The sequence below is a fragment of the Elephantulus edwardii genome, unplaced genomic scaffold, assembly GCF_000299155.1.
Source record: "Elephantulus edwardii isolate Elephantulus edwardi_28Jun2011 unplaced genomic scaffold, EleEdw1.0 scaffold00088, whole genome shotgun sequence".
NCBI classification, from domain to species: domain Eukaryota; kingdom Metazoa; phylum Chordata; class Mammalia; order Macroscelidea; family Macroscelididae; genus Elephantulus; species Elephantulus edwardii.
This window is the reverse complement of record NW_006399838.1, coordinates 5,573,658-5,587,460: the sequence shown is the minus strand read 5'-3', so window position 1 is coordinate 5,587,460 and position 13,803 is coordinate 5,573,658. Positions and strand designations below refer to the sequence as shown.

The window sequence follows — 13,803 nt, the reverse complement described above, 5'->3', positions numbered from 1 at the left end:
CTACAGCAACATCATGATATTGCCCCTCGGTCCAGTGGTAGGAATTTTGTTTTCTTGACATTGAGATGCAATCCATATTGAAGGCTGTATTCTTTGATCTTCTGCAACAAGTGCTTCAAGTCCTCCTCAATTTTAGCAAGCAAGGTTGTGTCATCTGCATAATATAGGTTATAAATCTTCCTCTGATCTTGATGCCACTTTGGTCTTTAGAGAGTTCAGCTTCTCTAATAATTTTCTCAGGATACAGGTTGCATAGATATGGAGAAAGAATTTAACTCTGACACAATCCTTTCTTATGTTTAAACAATGTAGTGTTCCCTTGCTCTGTTTACAACCGCCTCCTGGTCTAGCTAAAGGTCTCTCATAAGCTCAGCGAAGTGCTCTGGAATTCTCATGCTTTTTAGTGTTAATCATAACTTGTTATGATCCACACAGTCAAATGCCTTTGCATAAAGCTGAAATAGGAATTCTTACGGTATTCTTTACTTTCAGCCAGAATCCATCTGACATCAGCATTGATATCCCTGGTGCCACGGCCTCTTCTAAATCCTGCTCAAACTTCTGGAAGTTCCCTATCTATGTAATGCTCTAGCTGGTTTTGAATAATCTCCAACAATATTTTGCATGTGATATTAATGGTATTGTTTGAGGATTCAGTCCCTGGAGAGAGACATTATACTAGGAAAAGTGAAGGATCAGAAAAATAGGAGACTGTTCAACGAGCCAGATTGCCACAATGGGCTTGAGCCTGAGAGATTGTGAGGACGGTGCAGACTAAGATTAGGTTCAGATCTGTTGTTGGTAGGTTTGCCAAGAGTTATAGTCCACTCAACACTCCTATGGTTATCATTCCACTTCAGAATGCGTTATCCTGGCGATGATAATGAGGAGAGATTAGTGCAGGGCTTGTCTTGAGTCAGTCTCATTGAAATATAGAAGAGACTTAACAAGGAAATAAAGATAGGGGAACAGCAATGCCAAGACACATGGAGATCATCCAGGATGAGGGCATCAGTGAGAGAAAGCCTTACACTAACGCTGTTGTTATTGTCTCGTGCCGTCTACTCAGGACTCTAGCTCCAGCAGGTATTCAGAGGCAGTTAATTGCATGATCGGAGATTGTCCATCACTCTTCTGCAGAGCAGCAGTTGGTGGATTTGAACCGTGTGCCTTTAGGATTGCAGCACAGCTTCTTACGATGAGGCCACCAGAGCTCCCTTCTCCTAAAATCAGCTTTCTATCCTAAATTCAGCTTGTACCCTAAATTCAGATTTCTAACTTCCTAAACTATGAGAAAACTTATGATTTTAGAGTTACCTATTCATGGTATTTCTGTTACAACAGCATTGTAACTGTCACAATTACGAAACGAGAACAATCTGGAAAAAACAAAACAAAACAAAAAACTCTAACAGCCTGGAAATCAATATTGTTCTACTTTTATGGAGAAGAAATAAGCATTGCTAGGTTATCATAAGTGGTATGCTCGTCGTTCATTCCTAACAGTCTTAGACAATTGAAGATAAAATGTCTTCAGCTGTGTCTAATCCAGACACAACATTCTAAAGGTATTTCACATACTTTTATGAAGAATTTGAGGCCTAGCAGAAACAATTCTCTTTTGAGATAACCATGCAAGTCAAAGCCACTGCCTAGAACTCAAGACTCTTCACGTGTTCTCTTCACGAGAGGAGCTTAATAACATGAGTTTTACTTGGCACTACCTCCAGCCCCTTTCACGATTCCTGTTCAGTCTGTGTGCTGAGCAACTACTCTGAGATGCTGGATTATATGAAGAAGAGTGTGACATCACAATTGAAGAAGAAGGGAGACTCACCAGCCACCTATGTTATGCAGGTGACACAATCTCGATTGCTTAAAAGGAAGAAGTCTTGAAGCACGTGTTGATGAAGATCAAAGACTATAGCCTAATGGTGTGGAATTTAATTCAGCATCAAGAATCTTCAGAACTAGGCCTTTGAACAACAGCATGACAAATAGAGAAAAGACTAAAGACTGAAGTTGTCAAGGATTTTCTTTTACTTGGATGCACAATTAACATTCGTGGTAACAGTAGTTAAAAATAATAAAATCAAAAGCTGTATTACACTGACCAGATTATGTTATCAAGGACCTCTTTAAAGGGCTAAAGAACACAGATGTTGCTTTAAAGACTAAGGTGCATCTGATAGAAACAACAGTATTTTCAATTGCTTTATATTCATGTAACTATTGGATGATGAACTAGGAAGACTGAAAGAAGAATTGGTGCCATTGAATTGTGGTGTTGTCAAGGAATAGCTAGCATACTGTGGATTGCTGAAAAAACAAAACCTGTGCTGGACAAAGTGCAACCAGAAAGCTCTTTGGAGTCAAGCTTAGTGAGATTTTTCTCTTACATACTCTGAGCATAATAGCAAGGAGTGGTTCTTATAGAAGGACCTTGGACTTGGGACAGGAGAAGGTCAGTGACAGAGAAAGAGACGAATGAGAAGACTTGCCACAGTGAAGGCAACGATGGACTTAAACACCTTAGAGCTCTTGTGCACTGTGGAAGAGAAATCTGGTAGCTTTGCTCATAGGGAGTTGAGATGCTAAAACCCAAAGGTAGAAACTTTCTGCAGGTTTGAAACCACCAGTGTCTCCAAGGGAGGAAGACGGGCAAGCTCCTTCTGTGTGATTCACACCGTGGAAATCTGGTGAAAGCCATGAATTGATGCAGACTCAACAACAGCTAGTTTTTCAGGACAGGGTTGCTCTCTGTTGAATGCAGGGCCACCGCGAGGCACTCTGAGGTGGAGGGGCTCGAAGACACCTAACAATACCACTCTCCAGCTAAGAATGGAACATAAGCGAACTTCCTACTACAACTTTTCTTGTCCATTTCATACATATTTTGGGTATAGACTTGGGTTCAAGTTTGGGCTTGATAGAGCATGGCACGTCTGAACATGTCTGGAAGATTGTAATACAGCTCAAGGTGAATCCCAGAAATAGTTTATCTTCAGTAACAGGACATGCACAAAGAATTTATTCACATAAGTGGTCATTACAGACAAAACAGGAGATGTGACTTAGTTGTGACAGTTTCTTTCTCTAGTTAACTTTACACTAAGTAATGTTTTGCTGAAGGAAATTTTAAAATGGTAATGACGAGCTCTGATGGCCTAGTGGCAGGAAGCTGTACTGCAATCTCAGAGGTGCACAGTTCAAATCCAGGTGCTCTGCTGGAGAAGGTGGGGCAATCTCTTCCCGTACCAGTCAGATCCAATTTGACGGTACATACACAGAAATTATAAAATAAAATAAATTTTTTAGAAATGGTAATGGCAAGAAGCTGCATTGCAATCCTGAAGGCTCACAGTTCTAATCCACTCCGTTCTGCTGGAAGAGGGGCAATCTCCTCCTGGGTTGGTTGGATCTGACTCGACAGTACACAACAAGAAAAAAAGGGCACTAGGAAAACACTGACAGAGAATTATCAGACGTTCTAATGGGATTCAGAAGAGGGCATGAAAAATGGGGTATTATTGTTGACATCAGATGGATTTTGAAAATCGAGAATATTCCATGTTCAACTGTATCTTACTCTGTCAAGACATTTAATGTGATGGATTATAGTAAATTATGAGTTTACTATATGAGCTTTTAAGAAACCTGTAGAGAGGCCAAGGAGATATATTGTGGCTTAAAATAAGGCAAGGTGTGCATCAAGATTGTATCAATTCGTATGAAAAGTAAATCATATGAGACAATGGACTGTATGAAGAAGGCAGTTTCAGAACTGGAGGAAGACTCATTAATCACCTGCAATACGCAGATCACGCTAAATTTGCTTGCTGGAAGTGAAGAGGCATTGAAGCATTTACTGACGAAGATGAAAGCCTTCAGGATTATCCATCAACATGAAGAAAACAAAAATCCTTGCAACTGGATCAATAACCAACTCCATCAAAACAGAAGAGATTGAAAGTGTCAAGCGTTTCACTTTATTTGGATCCATAATCAGCACCCATAAAAGCTGCACTGTGATCAAAGGATGCATTGCGTTGGGCGCATCTGTCACAAAAGATCTCCTGAGAGGGTTAAAAAGCTGAGGTGTCATCTAGAGCAGTAAGGTACACGTGGTCCAAGCTAAGATATTTTCAATTGCCTTCTATTGGTGCAAAAGCTAGCAATGAATACACAAGACTAGCGAGGAATTGATGCATTCAAATTATTGTTGTCTTGGCAAAAAAATTAGTGGATGTGTTGTGACTACCAGAAGAATGGACAAACATCTTTTGCAAGAAGCACAACCAGCATGTCCCTTGGGAGGGTGACAGGATGACTTTCTCTCGCAAACTTTGACCATGTTATTTGGGGGGACCAGTTCCTTTACCATCAAGCATGGCAGAGAGTCAGCAAAAAAGGAGGCATCTCCTTAAGGAGACAAATTGACACGATGGCTGTAACTATTGGCTCGGGCATGGCCACGTTTGGAAGAATGGCAATGTTTCTGCTGGCTGGTGAGGGCTAAGACAAACTATAGATCACAGAGCAAGAATGTGTTTCTAAGAGCCAAAAGAAATACTATAGAAACCACAGAAAAGATAAGAAATTCTTTTACATATATCCCTCCCTTCACAAACCAGAAAGGGCCCACTGTCTCTGACGTAAGTTTATTCTATTTTCAAGCCATTATTTTTGTTTTTTGAACATTTTTGTTGGTTTGCATAGGCTTTGTGTTCTGTACATGTGCTTTGTGTTTTATGGATTCATTGGTATACGTTATATTTTATGTCATTCATTACCATTGATCTAGATCTATTATCACCCTATCTTTTCAAGCCTTCATTAAACAGTATTTTCTGTTGAAATTTTCACTTGCTCAAAATAGATTGCATCTGAGGCATGTTGCTGGAGCTAAAGACTTTTGTCTCTTAGCAAAGGATGCTTGTATCTATGCATACGTACGTATAGGGAGCACTAATGGAGAAAGGACGAAAGTTATACAAGAGTCCAGGTCCTTCATTCACTATGAGTCACCTATGACTTGACAGCACTTAACAACAACAACAGCATAGAGAGAGATCAGTTGGCATAGTGGACAGAAAGTGATGCTGTCAAGCCAAAGGTGGGTGACTCTAATTCGTGGCCCTTGGGCCCATCTTAAATTGTTTTCGGTGAAACATTTGTCTTGGTCGTATAACCCTGGACTGTCCATTTGCTGTACAGAGGTAACTTGTGGTTGCTGTGATGCTGACCACTGTGACACTGATGTGTCAAATGCAATAATGGTCACCCATGGTGGACAGTGATTGGGGGAGCTCCCCGATTAAAACAAGCTTGGCAGCAGGAGTGGCATCCACTTCCACAATAGCTTGCCTCCAGAAACCCTATGAACTTGGACAGAGGATGAAAGTTATACAAGTGTTCATAGGGTTGTTATAAGTCATTAATGACTCACTGGCACTTAACAACAACAACAACAACAACAACAGTGGCTTAATGGTAATGATTTATACTGACAGTCCAAAAGTACATAGTTTGAATCCACCAACTGGTCCATGAGAGAAACATAAGCTCTCTCCTCCCATGCAATTTATTGCCTCTGAAAATCGGCTAGAGGGTCAGCTATGGGTCAATTCCAACTCGATGCCCAACAACAACAATGACAACACGTACAATACATGTATTTCTATCCAAGACACATTGTGTGTTTCTTTAAGGAACAAAATATTTAGCATAACTGTTGCAAAGAGACTCCAGTATGTATTGTTGATAAAACAGGAAAAGAAGTGGTTGCAGGAGTGAATCAAATTTGACAATGAGCAATACAGCTGGGACGAAGTCAGACCCGGACTGCCCCTCCATAACGCTGTGGTTCAGGATGAGTCGGCGTGACAGGCCGACTCACACCTCCTTAAATAAATTCACCTCCAACTTGCTTCCAACTGGAGAAATATTATTGCTGGATGTTCTTGGCCTGGCATAGTGCAGCATTTTGGTTAGTGATGTGGGTGGGCAGCAGCAGAAGCACAAAGGTATGTTTATCATCCTTCCCAAGGTCACCAAGCTGGAAAAGGTTGTTCAACGGGAGACTTCATAATATCGTAGGTAGGTTAGAAATAAAATCTAATGAAATTAAATACTCGATTAACATAGTTGTTGTTAAGTTCTATCAAGTTGAGTATGACTCACAGCAACCAGTTGAACAGCAGATCTTAACTCTGTCCTATCTTGTGCTGTTTTCATCGTCTCTGACGTATTTGGGCCTTTGCTGCAGTCACTGTAACAATATATCTTTTTTTTTCTCTTTCACTTACTTAATTATTTCTAGATCTCCTCATTTTTTATTATTATTTTTTAAATGCAACATATATTTTTTACAGCATATTCTTTCTGTTTCATTTTCCCCCCATTTATTTATTGTTGCACATTTTCCTAAAAATATGGAACACTTCGCGAATTTGCACGTGATCCTTGTACAGGGGCCATGCTAATCCTCCCCTGGATCCTTCCAATTTTAACACTTTTTGCTAAGTGAAATATCTCAGTCACAAAAGGACAGGTACTGCATAACACTGCTGTTATAAATAGGACAGACGTGTGGGGGAGCATTGAGGAGGGAATGGAGAAAAAGTGGCTAAATAATGAACACTACGTTAGAACAGACGAGGGGAAGAACTGTCTGAAAGGAATATGTGATTGATTATGCTTTAAATGTATGAGAACAACCTGGAACAGTGAGTATATTGTAGGGTGGGCTGAGGGGAAGGGTGGAGAAAATACACACCAATGAATATTTTAAAAAATGAGTTCATATTTATCTGAGAAGTAGATCCCAAGCTTCCCTTGGAAGCAAGGTGATGAGACTTTGCCTCACATCATTTGGACATGGTATCACGAGGGACAAATTTCTGGAGAACAGTATCGGGCTTGGTAAATCAGAAGATCAACTCAAATGAAAATCTTCAATGGGGTAGACAGATACAAGGTTACAAGAGTGGGCTCCTACAGAAGTCATTGTGAGGAGGACACAGAAATGGGCAGTGCTTTTGTTCTGTTGTGACTGTACCTAAAAACATTGGCACGAACAGTGGAGGAAGAAGAATGAACGTCTTTGAGCTGCAGTGTTGGTGAAGAGTACTGAATAGACTAACACAGGAATAAACAAATGTATCGTGAAGGAAGTGCAAGCAGGGTGCTTCTTTGGAGGAAAGAATGGTGAAACTTTGTCTCATAAACTTTGGTCATGTTTTCAAGAGTCCTTGGTAAGAGATAGCATGCTGGGAAATGTAGAGGAGAAGCTAAAAAGGAAGCCCGCCAAGGAGAAAGGCTGTGCAGAAGCACCATCAAGTGTTCTGGGATTCCCATTCCTCGCAGAGTCAGCCACAGTTTGTTATGATCCACACAGTCAAATGCCTTTGCATAATAAATGAAACACAGATAGACATTCCTCTGGTACTCCCTGCTTTCAGCCGAGGTCCATCTAGCATTAGCTACAATATCCCTAGTATCACAGCCTCTTCTAACCCAGCTTACACATCTGGCAGTTCTCCGTTGATGTGCTGTTCCAGTTGTTTTTGAATAGTCTTCAGCAGAAGCTTGCTTGTGTATGATATCAGTGATATTGTTTGAGAATCTCTGCACTTTGCTGGGTCATCTTTCTTTGGAATGGGAACAAATATAGATCTCTTCCAGCCTCTTGATTGCACTTATGTAAAATCTGTACTCGGACCAGGAGGTAGTCATCAGAACAGAGCAAGGAAACACTGCAAGGCTCAAAATTGGAAAGGGTGTATGTCAGGTATGTGTCCTATCTCCATACCTTTTCAGTCTATATGAAGAAGAAGTCTTTATCTGGGAGGCTCTGTGGAGGAATGTGGTATCAGGATTGGAGGAGGAATCATCAACAATCTGTATTATGCAGATGACATAACACTGGTTGCTGAAACTAAGGAGGACAAAAAGCACTTGCTGTAGGTCAAGAACTGCAGCCTTCAATATGGATTGAAGATCAAGATCAAGAAAACAAAGATTCTCACACTGCAATCCCAGAGGTGTGCGGTTCAAATCCACCAGATGCTCCGCTGGAGAAGGAGGGACAATCTCCTCCTGTACCAGTCAGATCTGATTTGATGGTACATGCACAAAAAAAAAAAAAAAAAGAAAAAAAAGATTCTCACCACTGGGCCAATTGGCAGCATCATGATAGATGGTAAAGGGATTGAGATTGTTAATAGCTTTAGTTTGCTTGACTCCACAATCAATACTCTTGGTACCAGCAGCCAGGAAATCAAAAGACACAGTACACTGGGAAAGTCTGCTGTCAGAGACCTCGCAAACTACTGAAGAGCAATGATGACAGCCTTGAGACTAAGGTGCACCTGATCTCGGCCATGGCCTTTCCAATTACTTGCTATGCATCAGAAAGCTGGACAAATACTAGGGGTGATAGAAGGAGAATTGATGCCTTTGAGCTGTGGTGCTGGAGAAGAATATTGAATATACCACGGACTGCTAGGAGAACAAACACATTTGTCCTAGAGGGAGTGAAACCAGGCTGCTCCTTGGAGGCAAGGATTCTGAAGCTTCATCTGACATACTTTGGACATGTTGCAAGGAGGGACCAGTCCTTGGAGACAGAAAATCACGCTTGGGAGGGTGGAGGGACAGTGCAGGAGGGGAAGACACTCAATGAGATGGATTGATTCAGTGACTGGGATAATCGGGGTAGGTGTGTTAGAGACAGTGAGATTGGCACAGGATAGAGCAGGATTTAGGACTGTTGCACAGAGGGTCGCTGAGTCACAGGCGACTCAACAGCACATAACAGCAACAACAACAGCAACAACCTAGGCGATGTATTGGCATAGTGATTCCAACCGTGGGCTTGACTGAGCATGGTAGAGATTATGAGGATGGCACAAAACATAGAAAGGTTTGATCTGTTGTTCAGAGAGTTTTCATTACTCATAGTGACTTGTCAACACCTAAAAACAACAAGAACAATGACAATAACAATTAACCCTAAGATCAAAACAAGTTTCGGAAATTATGTTCGAAACTGTGTTAACGCGTTATTATTTATGAAGTCCGGCTAGCTATGGCAGGTCAGGGAGCTGGAGAATGAGAGAGAACTGATAGTCTAGATGTTACATGATGTTTGACAGAGAGAATCATGTGAAATATTTTTTAGATGACACAATTGTCAAGCCAAAGGCAGCTGGCTTGTGTCTACCAGCTACTCTAGATCTGTTGGGAGAAAGGTGGACAAACTCCATGTGTATGATTTACAATCTCTGAAAAACCTGCTGGAGGGTCAGCTGTGAGTCGGTTCTCACTTGAACATAAACAACGTCAATGTGTTCAGAAGGGAGCTGTAATCCCTAGTGGCAAGAAGCTGCACTGCAATCCCAGAGGCGTGCGGTTTGAATCCATCAGATACTTTGCTGGGGAACGAGGGGCAATCTCCTTCCGTGCCAGTCAGATCCGATTTGATGGTACACACACAAAAAATAATAAAATAAAAAAAAGAAGATGAATGAAACAATGAGATAATATATGGGAACATATATTTTTAATTAGAAAACATCTTGTGTGTATCGATCTTATTCTTTTAACAGGAAGAAAATCAGTCCTGGACTCTAGACTCCCTGGAGCCAAGGAAGGCGCACGAATCCCTGAAATGATTTTCCTGAGAAAATCTTTAAATATTAAGTAAAAAATATCCAGACCATCTGATGCCCACTGACCAAAGCTTTAGTTTCACCAGTGCAAGAGAACCCTGGGGCCCAGGGGGTCTGTATGGAGTTGTGGTCCTAACCAAAAGGCCGCTGAAATTCACCAGTCGCTCCTGGAGAGAAAAATGAGCAATCTCACCCTGAGAGATTTAGAGCCTCCAAGAACCTGCTGGAGGGTCAACTATGAGTTAGTCTTTACTGGACAGCAATGAGTGAGGGAAGGCGTGAACTTGGAAAAAAGGTCTATCTCTTTTATGGATGTTCTTTACGGTATCAAATGATACAACGAAAAAATTCTATAAAAGCCTTAGGTGCTGTGAGTTACGTTGGAAGAACACTCAGAAAATAAGGGCAGGGGTGGGCGCACATCTCAAAGGCTGCCAGCCCTGTCCCTGAGGTGTAAATGTAGAAATTGTTGTGTTTTGTTGTGTTCATCCTCAAGAACAATAAAGACAAAATAAAAAAAAATTTAAAAAACAAAAAGAAAAAGTTGGGGAGGGGGCAGCCAGACTAGAAAAAAAATAAAGCAGATTTTTTTTTTTTTTTACATTTTAATAACCTGTGTGTGTGTGGCGAGGGAGCAAATTATTTCAGCTAGTTCTCAAGGATGAGTGAGTAGTAGTAAGAGGAAGACGTGTGCTCCAGACACAGGAGAAAGTGTGTGCAAATGGGCAGAGGTGCCCTGCATGAGTTCAGCTGAGAAAGAAGGTTCTGGTTCAGGTGAGAACTGAGGAACTGAGGCTGCAGAGGACATTTGGGGCCAGATGGGATGAGTCATCTGTGCTTGGACTACTCTATGGGCTCTGGGGCATCATTCCGTGCCTCCCCTCGTCATGTAGGGCTATGACCTAAGATTGGAAGCAGGCTTTCGAAAGAGAGCTTTCAGAACCCCCGTGGGCTCCTTTTGCCTGCATTTCCCAATAGCCCTCCCAACGCCCCAAGAAAATGACCAACTCCTAATGGAAGGTTTGTTTCGTGTTCTTTTGCATTTTCTGGGCTTTACTGTCGTCCTGTGCACAGAAGCCCATTACTCCCGTCACATGTCAATGCCTCTCATGAAGGACCTTCCTGTCTTTCGTTGACCCTCAGAGGAGTTGAGCTTGTTGGAGATTGTGAGCATGGCAAAGGATAGGACAAGTCTGTTGTTCCTACGGTTGCTGTCAGTCATGGCTCACTCAATGGCACCTAACAACAACAACAACATGTGCAAAAGAAATTCCTGGGTGCTGCACACTGTTCACGTTTGGGGCTGCTAACTGAAAAGTTGGGGGTTTAAATTCACCAAGAGTGCCCTCAAAAGAAAGGCTTGGGAATTTCCTTCTGAACAACCAGCCAATTAGAATCTATATTCTTGTTGGTGTTTGTTGATTGCCATCGAGTTGAGCACGACTCAGAAACCCTATGAACAAAATACCTGAAGCCTTTCTATAACTACCGTCGTTTCTCGAAGTTCAGTTTCCAGAGGCATGCTGCTCAGGAAGTGGAGGCCAAGTTTAATTTTGGTATGTGATTGCTATGAATCTAAGTCAGTTAGGCAACGACTCGGACAATTGAGTCAATTAGACACCTCTGAGCTCTCCTGGCCTAATGTGAAGGCGTAAGGAGCAGTGCTGCCAGCCCTAAGGCACATGGATCCAATTCACCACATACTTCTCGGGGAAAGATAGGCCATCTCCTATCCTATTTACTGCCTCTGAAAACCTGCAGGTGGGTCAGCTGAGTCGTTTACGACTGGAAGATAATGCCCAAGTTAGATATCAAGGGTTATTTTTATTTTTATCTTGTTGTTATTGTTAGGTTCCCATGAGAAGCTCTTGAATCACAGTGACCCTATGAAAAGTAGAAGGAAACCATGCCCATCTTGTCCCATCCTCATAATCTCGATGTGCTTGAACTGCACTGGTTACTGTGTCTGACTTTAGATTCTGAAAGTCAGGGCTGGGTGGAGTGATTCAGAACACCTGGACAAGAGCTACGGCAGAAGGGGCATGATATACCATGCTCTTGTTTCTTAAGACAGGTGTTCATTCTGTTAGTCTTCTAGGTTGTAGAACATGTACGCTAGGAAATTTGGTTTAATTGATACAAACACAACAGTTCAGTGATTATCTGGGGTGGGCTGTTTGTCAGAGGCACAGATAATGAATGAGTAAGGAATAATCGTAGTCCTTGTGAGTGCAGAGGGAGGTCAGCTCAATTCATTCTGTTATTATCAGGTTGCAAGCAACTCATTGTTGACCCTTGGAGCAGCAGGTGGATTCGAACCATCAACTTTTGTGTTGACAGTGCAACTCCATATCCACTAGGCTATCAGAGCTCCTTACTCTAGGAGCTGTCATTGCTGTGTGCTGTTAAGTCGGCACCCATAACGGACCCTCCCACAGCTTCTCAGAGACAGAATAAACTGCAGGAGAAGAAATGATCTATCCTCCTAACGATGGTGGATTCGAACCGCATGCTTTTGGGATTACAGCGCAGCTTCTTACCAATAGGCCACCAGAGCACCCTTTCCAGAGGAACAAGATATTTTCATTTCAAGTACCGTAAAATCTGCTTGAGCTGATGTTGAGGGAAATAGGTGAAGAGGTTGCTTTGGGGATAAAGAAAAAAACCCGCAGTATTACGTGTAAATTAACAACAGCAACAACATAGAGCTCTGTTGGCCTCGGTGACAGAAAGTGATGCTACCAAGCCAAAGATGGGTGATTTTAATCTGCGGCCCTCAGGCCTGGTTTTGGTTTTGGTCAAACATTCTTCTGAGTGGTATAGCACTGGTGTGTCCATTTGCTGGACAGAGGTAACTCGTGGTTGCTGTGATGCTGAACACTGTGACACTGATGTGTCAAATGCGATAATGGTCACCCATGGTGGACAGTGTTTGAAAGCATTACTTTCTATCCACTAGTCCAACTGAGCTTTCTCTGTTGTTTTTAAGTGCCATCGAGTCCTAGACACATAGAGACCACCTGAACACTTGTATAACTTTCATCCTTTCTCCAAGTTCACAGACTTTCCGGAGGCAAGCTATTTCGGTCCTCGCCTGCCTAGAGATACTAATTCGTCTAAGCCTCGGACTTGTTTAGTCTGGTTGGAGCAAGAGGAGTTTCTCCTTAGCTACAGGGCTGAGCAGATTGAGGCGCGCGCGAGCAGGCCTTGGCGGCGCTTGCACTCGGCGGTTTACGGCGGTGGGCGGAGCGCGCGGCCCCATGTGGTCCCGACATCATTGACATGGCGGAATCCCCCATCCAACCCTCCTGGTAGTTATTTGAGCGCGGCGGCCGGAGGAGGAGGAGGCGGAGGAGGCGGAGAGCGGCGGGAGCAGCGCAGGCGGCGGCCGGGAGGCTCGGAGCTGCGGGCTGGGAAGGCGTGGGCGACCCGGTGTGTGGCGCGCCTGCACCCCGCGATTCAGCCCGTGCAAGGTAAGGCTTGCAGGCGGCTGGGGCTGGAGGGGGACCCCGACCCCGCTTCTCCACCTCCCCTCCCTGCGTCTCCACCTCGCCCGGCGTCCCCACCTCCGGGGCTCGGCACCCTCCACGGCCCCGGCCGGACGCCGACTCTGCCAAAGTGGGTTCCTGTCCCGGGAGCGCTCCGAGCTTTCCCGGGAAAACTTGGCGCCCGAGTGCTGGGGCGCCCCGCGCTCTCCTGGGCACCTCGGGGACGCGGGGCCGGCCCCCACCGTGGGTTTGCGTCTCGCCGAGCTGAGGTCCCCCACTGGTCCCCCCACCCCTCCCTAATAGCCAGGGTCTGGAGGAGGGAAAGCAGTGGAGATTCCTTCTGGGGGGGGGGTCTGGGCAGTGGCTCCCCGCCCCCCGCGCCCCCGCCGGAGGTTCCGTCCGCGGAATCCGCTCCCCCGCCCGGCGCTCGGCGGAGGAACGCGGCCCGGGAGGGGGAGGGCGAGCCCGGGCCGCGGAATCTTCGACGTGTCACTTTCTGAGGCTGTAGATTTCCATATGGCGCAGGGAGGGGGGCGCGCGTGCCAAGTGGGGCTGCAAGTTGGGGCCGCCTGTGCGCGCCCGGCGGGGGCCGCGCGGCCTGGGGAGGCTGGCGGTGGGGGTCTCGGCCCGCACCCCCGGGC

At 44.2% G+C, this 13,803-nt stretch overlaps 1 protein-coding gene across 2 annotated transcripts in view; it reads left to right on the top strand.

Moving 5' to 3' along the window:
- The first annotated feature begins 12,999 nt into the window (after window positions 1-12,999).
- Window positions 13,000-13,803, top strand: part of FNDC3B (fibronectin type III domain containing 3B) — a 406,030-nt gene continuing 405,226 nt past the window's right edge. For both annotated transcript variants that reach the window (XM_006890351.1, XM_006890350.1), the window contains exon 1: window positions 13,000-13,140. The gene's annotated coding sequence lies outside the window, so the exon portion shown is untranslated. The remainder of the gene's footprint in view (window positions 13,141-13,803) is intronic.